Raw genomic sequence first — 12686 nt, 5'->3', positions numbered from 1 at the left:
GGGTGATGTTGGCTTCATAGAATGAATTAGAGAGGTGTTCCTATTCAATTTTTTTGGAATAGTTTCAGTAGAATTAGTACCAGCTCTTTTTTGTATGAGTGGCAGAATCCATTTGGTCTAGATTTTTATTTATTGGTTGGTATATTTTTGATTACAGATTCAATTTTGGAACTCTCTATTGGTCTGTTCAGGGTTGCATTTCTTCCTGATTCAATCTTGGGAGGTTGTGCATTTCCATGAATTTATTCATTTCCTTTAGATTTTCTGGTTTGTGTGCTTAGAGGTGTTCATAATAGCCACTTAGGATCTTTTGTATTTCTTTGGGTTTGGTTGTAATGTCATCTTTTTCACTTCTGACTGTGCTCATTTGGATCTTCTCTCTTTTTTGTCTTTGCAAGTCTAGCTAGCAGTTAATCTTGTTTGTCCTCTCAAAAAACACACTTTTGATTTTGTTTATCTTTTGTATGGAATTGTGGGTCTCAATTTCATTCAGCTCTGCTCTGATTTTAGTTATTTATTTTCTTCTACTTGACTTGGGGTTAGTTTGCTCTTGTTTTTAAATTCCTCTAGGTATGATGTTAGATTGTTAATTTGAGATCTTTCTAACTTTTTGAGGTAGGTGTTTAGTGATGTAAACTTTCCTCTTTAACTACTTTTGCTGCATCCCAGATGTTTTGGTATGTTGTGTCTCTGTTTTCACTTGTTTCAAATAATTTTTTATTTCTGCCTTCATTTCATTGTTTATCCAAAAGTTATTCATGAACGAGTTGTTTAATTTCCATATGATTGTGTGGTTTTGAGAGTTCTTATTGGTATTGATTTCTATTTTTATGCCACTCCAGACATGAGATTATGGTGGGTATGATTTTGATTTTTTAAAATTTATTGAGACTTGCTTCATGGCCAAGCAAGTGGTTGATCTTCGAGTATTTTCTATGTGCAGCTGAGAGGCATATATATATATATATATATATATATATATATATATATAAATATATAAAAATATATAAAATATATAAATATATATTCTGTGTTTGATAGAGTATTCTATAGATGTGTATTAGGCCCAGTTGCTCATGTGTCTAATTCAATTCCAGATTTGTTAGTTTTCTGCCTTAATGATCTGTTTAAAATTGTCACTGGGGTGCTGAAGTCTCCCACTATTACTGTGTGGCTGTCTTTGTCTTTTCATAGGTCTAGAAATACCGGTTTAATGAATGCGAGTGCTCCAATATTGGGTGCATATATATTTAGGATAGTTAAGTGTTCTCATTGAATTGAACTCTTTATGCCTTTTTTTGTACCTATTTATTGTTGTTGGTTTCATTTGTGTTTTATTTGATATACGAATCGATATCCCTGCTCTTTTTTGTTATCCATCTGCATAATAGATTTTTCTCCAGCTCTTAACTTTGAGCCCATAGGTATCATTATATATGGAATGGGTCTCTAGAAGACAGCAGACAGATGTGTGTTTTCTTGGTCCAACTTGCCACCCTGCACCTTTTAAGTAGGAGCATTTAGACTATTTTCATTTAAGGTTAATATTGGTGAGTGGTGACAACGTGCTAGCAGCCCTCCCTGGCTCTCAGTGCCTCCTTGGCCTCGCGGCGTCCGCTCTCGCTGCGCTTGAGGAGCCCTTCAGCCTGCCGCTGCACTGTGGGACCCCTCTGGGGCTGGCCGAGGCCGGAGCCGGCTCCCTCTGCTTGCAGGGAGGCGTGGAGGGAGAGGCGCGGGCGGGAACCGGGGCTGCGCTTGGCATTCGCGGGCCAGCGCGAGTTCCCGGCGGGCGCGGGCTTGGTGGGCCCCGCCCTCGGAGCAGCCGGCTCGTGCTGCCCGCCCTGGCACTGAGGGGGCTTAACACCCGGGCCAGCAGCTGCAGAGGGTGCGTCGGATCCCCTAACGCTCCTGGCCCGCCAGCGCCCCGCTGGAATTCTCGCCAGGCCTCCACCACCTCCCCCTGGGGCAGGGCTGGGGACCTGCAGCCCGCCATGCCGGAGCCACCCGCCACGGTGGGCTCCCCTGAGGCCCAAGCCTCCCGGACAGGCGCGCCCCCCTGCTCCACCGGCGCCAGGTGCCAGCCCTCGCCCAAGGACTGAGGAGTGCAGGCGCCGGACTCGCAGGCGGGATCCACTAGATGAAGCCAGGTAGGCTCCTGAGTGAGGTGGGGACTTGGAGAACATTTATGTGTAGCTGAAGGATTGTAAATGCACCAATCAGCACTCTGTATCTAGCTCAAGGTTTGTAAATGCACCAGTCAGCACCCTGTCAAAACGGACCAATCGGCTGTCTGTAAAATGGGCCAATCAGCTCTGTAAAGTGGACCAATCAGCTCTCTGTAAAATGGGCCAATCAGCAGGATGTGGGTGGTGTCAGATAAGGGAATAAATGCAGGCTGCCCCTGTCGTGTGTGGCAACCCACTGAAGTGGGTTTGTGTGATGTGGGAGCTTTGTTCTTTTTGTTTTTTCCAGTAATTTTTGCTGCTGTTGGTTGATTGGGTCCTTGCTACCTTTATGAGTTGTAACACTCACCATGAAGGTCTGCAGCTTCGCTCCTGAAGCTGGCAAGACCACGAACCCACCAGAAGGAAGAAATTCGGGACATATCTGAACATCAGAGGAACCAAACTGTGGACCCGCCATTTTTAAGAATTGTAACACTCACTGCTAGGGTCAGCGGTATGTTCTTGAAGTCTGGGAGACCAAGAACCCACCAATTTGGGACACATTGGTAGGTGATGTTTTGATGATACTGTGAGATTAATTGATTGCTTTGAATTTCCATTGTATGGTTGCTTTATAGGGTCTGTGGGCTATGTACCTAAGAGTGTTTTTATGGTGGCAGGTATTGTTCTTTCATATTCATGTGAGAACTCTCTTAAGGATCTCTTGTAAGGCTGGTCTAAGCAAATTCCCTCAGTTATTGTCTGGAAAAATTTTTATTTCTCCTTTGCTTGTGAAGCTTCGTTTGGTGGGATATGAAATTCTTGTTTGAAACTTGTTTTCCTTAAGAATGTTAAAAATAGGTCACTGTATCTCTTTTGGCTTGTAAAGTTTGACCAGGTTATTTCAAAAGATCTGTCTTCAAGTTCTTCGTTTCTTCTGCTTCATCTAGCTTATTGATGAAGCTTTAAAATGTGTTTTGTATTTCATTCAATGAACTCTTCAGTTCCAGAATTTGTTTTTTTCATTCTTTTAAAAACTTTTTCATTCATATCTTGAATTTCCTTTTCTAATTTTTTTGTATTATTTTTAAGTATTCTCAGAAAAATGGGCAAAGGACAGGAACATTCACTCGTCAAAAGAAGACATACATGTGGCGAACAATCATATGAAAAAAAGCTCAATATTACTGATCATTGGATGAACGTAAATCAAAGCCACAGTGAGAGACTTATGTAACACCAACCGGAACGGCTATTATTAAAAAGTCAAAAAGTAATACATGCTGGCAAGGTTGTGGAGAAAAAGGAACACTTATACACTAGGAGAGAGTGTAGATTATTTCAGCCATTGTGGAAAACAGTGTGAAGTTAATAGTGGAGATTGTGGTGAAGTTTTGCTGAGTACTGAAATGCCATGTGAACCAGCTTTGGGCCATTGTTCTGGTAGCAGTGAGTTGAGCATGCTTGTCCTGGGCCCCAGTGTGGTGTACACTGGCACTGGCATTAGTGCGTCCAGATGGGTCAATTTTTGAGCCTCCAAGTGGCTTAGGTGCCAGGAGTAGTAGTGGTGGGCGAGGTGAGTGGGTTCTTGGACCTCTGGGCAAAAGGTGTGGTAGGGGCAATGGCAGTAGCAACCATCTAGGTGTAGAGAAGTACATGCTAGTATTGCTGGTAGCTCCAATGGGCTAGGGTAGGGCAGTCTCCAGGCCAATAGGTGGCGTGTGCATGTGATGCTATCCGTAGTAGGGGGTGACAGTGTGAGTTGGCCCCTGGGCCCCGGGGAGTAGTGCCTAGGTGCCAATGGTGTTGGACTGGGATGGGAGATACCAAGGCCCCTGTACTGCATGCTCTACATGAATAGGGGTTGAAACTGGGCTAGGTGGGCTTATTCTCTTGCTTCTCCCCCCATGGGACATACTGGTGCTGGCTATGTGAAGCAAGGTGGGATTATCTCCAGATCTCTGAAGAAATGCTTGGGTTAGGGGCAGCAACAGTTGCATAATGTCCCTACTACCTGGGAGGGTGGGGTTTGTTTCAGTGGTAGCAGCCATATGCAGGCTGAGGAGGAACAGGTGCTTTGCTTGTGATTTAGTCCCAGTGGCATCAGCCCACACTTGGCTTGTATTTCTGCCGTGGTGGTAGCAGCCTGCACATCACTCGTGCTTCAGCCTTGGCAGCACAGTGATGGAAGCTGCAGGCAGGAGACTTTGTCCAGACATGTGAAAATGCGTGGTGTTTCCACTTCTGAAATCTACAAGATTGTATCTGGTGGCGCATGATGCTTCAGCTCAAGTAGTAGCAGCCAACTGCAGTGTTAGTTGTAGGCAGGGGAAATCAGTGGGCCTCCAGGGATGTGGAGATGCAGGGGCTGTTGAGCCCTATGGCAGGGTGCAGTTTATCATGGACCAGGCTCTCAATGGCACTGTACTGTAGCTGCTTAGGGTTTGGGGGTGTGAAACCCAGTGTTACCTCTCTCTCTGGAGCAATGTCATTGCGTAGTCTTCAGGAACCTCACTCTGTTAGTTTCATGGCCCACGAGGGTTGAGGAACCTTAGCATGGCTAGGATTGCAGGAGTCCCTGATGGGAATGTGGACCACTGAGTATCTCTTTTCCTTTTCCTGCTTTGGGGAGTCTCTCCAGGCTCCCAGCCAATCCTGGTCGAGTAGACTCCTGATCCCTCTCCTTCATTTAGGTGTTTCATGTCACTTCTCTTTTTGAATTCTAGTGTTCTCTCTTGGATTGTCTATTCGAAGTTTGATTACCTACTCAACATTTAAGTTGTTCTTTGTGGACGAGGTATGAGATGTCTCTATGCAGCCATCTTGAATCCCCTCCTAAAAAATTTCCTGTTTCTTCACTTGACCGCATAAATGGTCCCAGATTGCTTCTAGAATTTCTACTGCTAAACAAGACAAAATGGCAATGCCTTTGAATATTATTGGCTAAGTTCCGAAGAGCATGATCATTGTCAACTTTCCTTCCCCTTCTAAGCATCTTTAGGCTCCTGTCTACCTAGCAGATGAGATAATCCTATATGCTTATATTTATCCAATCATTCCCGGAGTCATTGGGAATGAATGAAAAGGAAAGATAGGTTTGATTTATATTGTTACTAGCTTTATGGGCTAATCCTTTTGTTGTGCCTAATATTTCTGTATTGAGGAGGGCATAGGTAAATTTAATAAGTGGAAATAAATGATTATTGAGGGAAAGGAAATTAATATGTGCATAATGGAATACTGCTTTAGTGTCCATGAGACTAGTTCAGCATTAGAAAATAGTATTACCTCTTAGTTATATTTCATATGTCACCTTTAAATAAAGCCAGATTATCAGACAGGACAAAGAGCAACCGTATCCGACTATATGCTATTTATAATAAATGTGGTGTGAATAACACAAAGAGGCAAATAGGTTGAAAGTAAAAATACTGAAAAAAGATATATTATGAAAACGGTAAGTATAACAAAGAAAAATTATATTTAAAATAGATGGTAAGGAGTTTTGCTACAGAGATTTTTATAATATTTAATTTAGCAGGGAGAGGTAACACTTAAAAACATCTGTGTCTTATAATGGAGTCCAAAATATATTAAACAAAACTGTCTAAAGGAAGAAATGGAAAAAGGACCAATTATAGTGGGAAATTTCACTACTCCTTTCTAATTGATGAAAGTAGACAATAAAGATAGAGACTTGAACAACACTACCAAACAATCTGATCTAAGTGACACAAATAGAATCCTCCACCCAGCAACAAAAAAATACATATTTTCCAGTGCACGTGAATAGTCATCAAGATAAACTATATACTGAGGCTGGGCGTGGTGGCTCACGCCTGTAATCCCAGCACTTTGGGAGGCTGGGGCGGGTGGGTAATGAGGTTCACAGATCGAGACCATCCTGGCTAACATGGTGAAACTCTGTCTCCACTAAAAATACAAAAAATTAACTGGCCAAAGAAGAAATCAAAAGGGAAAGTAGAAAATATTTTGAATTCAATAACAAAGTGCAACATACCAAAGTTGTGAGATGTAGCTAAAATAGTATTAGAGAGTTCATTTATTGCTTTAAGGAATATTTATTGCTATAAGGAAGAAAAGCATAAAATATCTAAATTTCCATCTAAGAAGGTAAATAAAGCATATTAAACCAAAGGAAATTCCAACATCAAAAGTAAGAGTGGACATCCTTCCAGTTTCTATAGATAGTAAAAGAAAAATAAGAAAGTATCATGACAACTTAAATGAAATAGTCATATTTTTAAAGAAACCACGCTTACCAAAACTGATTTAAGAAACAGACAACTGAACTGTCCCGTATCAATGAAAGAAATTGAATTCATAATTTAAAATATTCACAAATAGAAATGTCGAGACTCAGCTGGCTTCATTGGGTAATTCTATCAAATATTTTAGGAGGAAAAAGAAAATACTAAATCATAAAAGCTGTTGCATAAAATTGAGGCAAAATAACCCTTCTCAACTCATCTTACAAGGCCAGTATTAGCCTCACACCAAAGCCAAAGAATTAAAAGAATAGAAAGAAATGTCCTCCATGAGCATAAATGCAAAAGTCCTTAACATATTTTCAAAGAAAATGATACGATATACAAAACGTAAGTTATAAACAACTGGGTTTTATCTCAGGAATGCAAGATTATTTAATAGCTGACAAATATATTTCATATTAACTGACATCATAATATTACATATTAACAATTAGGGAGAATAAGGGAGAATAAATAAGATTTTTCTCAATTGGGGTAAAAAAAGCATTTTGTATAATTTGACTCAAACAGTAAAAACTCTTAGCAAACTAGAAATAAAAGATAACTTCCTCAACCTGATAAGAGACAGATATGAAAAATCTACAACCAACATCACACTTAATGGTAAAAGACTGAATACATTGTACTTGAGATTAGGGACAAGCCAGAATGCCCTTTCAACATTGCACTGGAATTTCTGTAAGGTCAGAAAACAAAGCAAAGGGAATACAGATAAGAAATGAGCAAAATTAACTTTTTTTTGTAGTTAACATGTTAATGTAGGCAGAAAATCCAAAGAAATCTACAGAAATAAAGCCAAAGAGAAGAAGTGACTTTAGCGAGGTTTTTACAAAAAATAAGGTTGAGATCAAAAATGCCATTGTCTTTTTCTTTTTCTTTCTTTTTTTTTTTGAGACCGACTCTCCTTCTGTTGCCCAGGCTGGAGTGCAGTGGCGCAATCTCCGCTCACTGCAAGTTCCGCCTCCCGAGTTTATGCTATTCTGCCTCGACCTCCCGAGTAACTGGCCCGCCACCACACCCAGCTATTTTTTTTGTTTTTTTATTTTTAGTAGAGGCGGGGTTTCACGGTGGTAGCCAGGATGGTCTTGATCTCCTGACCTCGTGATCTGCCCGTCTCGGCCTCCCAAAGTGCTGGGATTACAGGCGTGAGCCACCCAGCCCAGCCAAAAAAAAAAATGCCATTGCCTTTCTATATATCAGTGAGGAAAACACCTATTGGATGTTGAAATGAGGAACAACTCAGTTTTCAAAGCAAGTCTGTTTACAAAAGCACAAATAAAATTCCTTTGAATAAACTTAAGAAAAGACAAGTGAAAAGTATACATCTTGTTCACTGAAAACTACAAAATTTTGTTGAGAAAAATTAAAGACCTAAATAAACGGAGAAATATATCATTTTATATATTGTAAGACATGGTAGGTAAGGTAGTAATTTTCCCCAGGTGCAGCAAGTTTTTGTAGCAATTGTCAAGGGATGGGCACCAACATTTATATGGAATCAAAGGACCTAGAAAAGCCAAAAATATTTTAAAAAGAAAAACAAAGTTGGAAATTATATACTTTTTGATTTCAAGGCTTATTATAAAGCTGCAGCAACCAAGACAGTGTGGTATCGGCTAAAGGATTTTCTGCCTACATGAACATGTTACGATATAACAAGATAGAGTTGGAAATGGACCCACACATATATGTTCAATTGATTTTTGGCAAGGGCTCCAAGGTAATTCAATGGTGAAAGCAGATTCTTTTCAAAGACTTGGTCTGAAGCTGTTGAATATGTGAATGATAAAAAAAGAAGGGGGACAAAAGCAAAACTTACTTAGACTACATCTCACATAATTCACAACTCTTAACTCAAGGTGTATCATAGACTACATATAAGAGCCATAAAGTTTTCAGAAAGAAACAGAGGACAATTCTCGTGACCTTGAGTAGACAATTTCTTAAATTGAGCCCCCAGCTCCTGCCAAATGAACCATAAAATAAATAGATGAATTAGACTTTACTGAAAATTAAAATTTTTTCTTTAAAGTAAGAAAATGAAAAGGCAACTCTCAGCGTACTTACCCAACACATATCTGAAGAATGACTATTACCAAGAACATATATTTAAAAAAACAAAGTGACAACTGAAGACACAAGCTTTTAAAAAATATTAGCAGAGGATTTTAAGAGACATTTCACAAAAGAAGTTATGTGAATGACCAATAATGTGAGAAGTTGGTCAGTATTACTAGTTTTCAGGAAAATGAGTATTAGAACCACTAGGTACTCCCTAGAATAGCTAAAACTTAAAAAATAAAACACAAAACGTACGATCCCAAGTGTGAGAAAGAATGTGAAGCAACCGTAACTCATACATTGCTTGTGGGAAAATGGTGGCACCACTTTGTAAAGCAGTTTTGCAGTTCATTTTATAGTTAAATGCATGCTTACCTTGTGATTCAGCAATTCTGATTCTAGGCTTTTACACATGAGAATGCGTACATTCATACTAAGACTTGGATGTATTCACACCAGCATTACTTATTATAGTCAAAACTGGAAATGACCCAAATGGCTGTCAGCTGGAGAATGGGTAGATAAAATACAGTATAGCCGTAACATGGAGAAACACTCAGCTGTAAAAACGAATGAGCCACTGATGGCACGCAACATGAGAAGTCTCAGAAGCGTCACACTAAGCAGCATATACTGTGTGATTCCATTGATAGAAAATTGTAGAAAAGGCAAAACTGTAGTGACCTAAAAGTTCATCAGAGCTTGCGTAACACAGGAGTGGCAGTGGAGATGGCAGGGAGGGACGACAGTGACAGGAAGTGAGGAACATGTCTGGGTGGAGGAAATGGTCAGTATCTGGAGTGTGGTTGGGCTCTGTGACGATGTGCATTAGCCAAAAGTTATCAAAATAGACACTTAAATTATTAGGCCCCAGTAAAACGATTTAAATATGGGAGGGAAAAAAGTTTACAATAATATAAATACTAAACATTAAAACTTGTGAGTTGTAACTATAGTGACATTTCCAGAATTTTGTATAGATTTAAATGGTTATACTATTAATAAAAAAGAATACTCATGGATTATTGGCTCATATCATGATTTACAATCAAGCAACATGAGGAATGGGCAGATCAGCTCTCACAGGAAAGGGCTGTAATCAGCCGAAGCCACGCCTCTGAATATTCAGCTCAGTGATATGGTGGCGTTGGGCCATTTTCTCCTCCTGAAGCTTCTGTTCTCTGAAGCTGGTACTATGGAGAATTCTCAGACCAGCTTCATTACTTTTGATGAGTTCTTCTATGGGGCTAACTGGGTATTAGGATTCAGCTGACTGTTATGCCTGCTGGAGGAGGGATGGGGCATAAAACTGGAACGCTCTGGAGACAGAGGAATGTCTCTCATCAAGATGTATTAGAGGAGAGAAGAGCCAGAGTCCAAGAAGTGATAGTGAAGCTGAGATGAGAAGGTGGACTCTGGAGGGATGCAGGAGGAACACTGGTAGTTAATGGACTGGTGCATGTGCGTTCCTGCGTGTGTGTGTGTGTGTGTGTGTGCGTAGAAGGTGATTCAATATATTACCTTTCCTTTGGGAGAATGGCTACAATAGTGGAGTAATTTGCTGAAGTAGGAAGTATGGGAGGAGAAACCCACTAGGATGGGGTACGCTGGGCACATTGAGGAGTGAGGTGGGTTCAGAAGGAGACCTCCAATACGTCATTGCTAGTAGAGGTCTAGTGAAGGTGAAAGAAGCTTTAACTGGAATATTTGAGATTCATCCATGTAGATGAGATCATGGAAGTCGTTAGCATGATGAAGACTGCTTGAGGATCACGTCAGGATGGGAGAAGGCTTGGGGGTGGAACTGTGGAAGCACTAATGCTTAGAGAAGATGAATCCACAGTGAAGACTGAGGAGAAGGGAGTCAGAAGGAAATGAAGACAGCAACTTTGGCCAAAGGATACCTTCTTAGTTCTTATTGACTCAGAACCAAGTTACTTCCCTTCGCTGGACTATGTTTTCTCATCAGGCTGATTTCGGGTTAGATAATTTCTTGATTCCTTCCAGTTTTAAATTCTCTCATGTAAATGTAGTTTTTTTATTGTCAAAGAAGTATTAATAGCTTAAACACATTTTGTGGTATTTTCATGAGAAATACGGCACATGTACATGCATATGCAAACACCTGAGAGAACAAACACCACTTTTATCGGTGTGGTTTGTCTCAAGGAAATGGCATAAAAAGATAGAGGAACAAATTGGTCAGTTAACCAAATGCAGCATCAGAAATACTCTGTTGACACAGCAAACCACAAGGAGTGTTGAAAAAGCGGCAGTGTAGACTGCTTTCTCTGCAAACATCAGGGGATTAGAAGGCAACAGATGCAGGGTGGCCTAGTGGGTGTGGCCCCACCAAAGTCACAGGGATCTGGAGAGTGAAAAATGAAAGGCAAAACCCCAACACAGAAAGCTTCTGGGCTCCTGGCCTCTGATACCCACTGCTGTTTGGAAAGTTCAACTGTAAATATAAAAGTTACATTCAGTTTTTAGCTGATTAATGGGTTCAGGCTACAACCACTGGGAAGGCTGCTGAAATCAGCGCATATCTCAAATTTACAATTGCTTTTCAACAAAACACCCAGTGGAAAATGATGAGAGATTTAAAGATAATTTTTCTCCTAGACTAATGCATTTTTCGCATTGCCTCACTTCTCTTTAACACGCTATGATTATTAGCTAATAATTTCCCATTTGTGCTACCACATTTTCCTTTCAACTGATAGTGTAATACAGGCATGCTTTGTTTTGTTGTGCTTCACAGATATGGTGTTTTGTGAATTGAAAGTTTGTGACAACCCTGTGTTAAGCAATCTATTGGTGCCATTTTTCCAACAGCATGTGTTCACTTTGTCTCTGTGTCACATTTTGCTAATTCTCAAAATATCCTTCAACATTTTTATTATTACTGTATCTGTTATGTTGACCTGTGATCAGTGATCTTTGATGTTAGTATTGTGATTGTTTTGGGGTTCCATTAACCGTGCCCATATGAGATAGAGAAAGTAATTAATATTATGTATATTCTGACTGATGCACTCATCAGCAGTTCCCCATATCTCTCTCCCTCTCCTTGGGACTCCGTATTCCCTGAGACACACAATATTGAAATTAGACCAATTAATAACCCTACGATGGCCTCTAAGTGTTCAAGTGAAAGGAATCAACACACACATCTCTCACTTTCAATCAGCAGCTAGAAATGATTAAGCTTAGTGAGAAGGGCATGTCAAACAAAAGCTGAGATAGGCTGGAAACGAGGTATCTTGTACCAGATAGCTAAGTTATAAGTGCAAAAGAAAAGTTCTTGAAAGAAATTAAAAGTGCTACTCCAGTGAACACATGAATGATTAAAAAAAAAAGTGAAACAGCCTATTGCTGATATGGAGAAAGTTTGAGTGGTCTGCATAGAAGATCAAGCCAACCACAACATCCTCTTAAGCCAAAGCTTAACCTGGAGCTAGGCCCTAACTCTTTAATTCTGTGAAGGCTGAGAGAGGGGAGGAAGCTGCAGAAGAAAAATTTCAAGCTAACAGAGATTGGTATGAATTTTAAGGAAAGAAGCCATCCCCATAATATTAGAAGTACAAAGTGAAGCAGCAAGTGCTGATGGAGAAGCTGCAGCAAATTATCCAGAAGATCTAGCTAAGTCTATTGATGAAGGTCGCTACACTGAACAAGGCAGACAAAACAGCGTTCTCTTGGAAGAAGATCACATCTAGGACTTTCATAGCTAGAGAGAAGTCAATGCCTGGCTTCAAAGCTTCAAAGGACAGGCTGACTCTCTTGTTAGGGACTAATGCATCTGGTGACTTTGAAGTTGAAGCCAATGGTCATTTCCTATTCTAAAAATCCTAGGGCCCTTAGGAATTATGTTAAATCTACTCTGCCTGTACTCTAGAAAAAGAACGTGGATGATAGCACATCTGTTTACACATGGTTAGTATTTTGAGCCCATTGTTGAGACTACTGCTCAGAAAAAAAAGTTCAAACTATTAGTGCGCATTAGTATTCACAATAACAAAGACATGAAATTAACCCAAATGCCCATCAATGATGGACTGGATAAAGAAAAAGTGGTAAATATACAACATGGAATACTATGCAGCCATAAAAAGGAATGAGATCATGTCCTTTGCAGGGACATGGATGGAACTGGAAGCCATTATTC

At 40.2% G+C, this 12686-nt stretch overlaps 1 long non-coding RNA gene across 2 annotated transcripts in view; it reads left to right on the top strand.

The window, feature by feature from the left end:
- The window catches only part of LOC134760285 (uncharacterized), a 116343-nt gene that overhangs the window by 100742 nt on the left and 2915 nt on the right, over nucleotides 1-12686 (top strand). Inside the window, exon 1 of one of the 2 annotated variants that reach the window (XR_010137547.1) lies at nucleotides 1853-2731. The exons of the other annotated variant lie outside the window; for it this stretch is intronic. This is a non-coding gene — a long non-coding RNA (uncharacterized LOC134760285). Of the gene's footprint in view, nucleotides 1-1852; nucleotides 2732-12686 lie in introns of those variants that run through there. 2 annotated transcript variants of the gene reach the window in all.

This window comes from Pongo abelii, chromosome 17, assembly GCF_028885655.2.
Source record: "Pongo abelii isolate AG06213 chromosome 17, NHGRI_mPonAbe1-v2.0_pri, whole genome shotgun sequence".
Classification (NCBI taxonomy): Eukaryota; Metazoa; Chordata; class Mammalia; order Primates; family Hominidae; genus Pongo; species Pongo abelii.
Note: the sequence above shows the minus strand (reverse complement) of the source record. Positions and strands in the feature narration are given on the sequence as shown.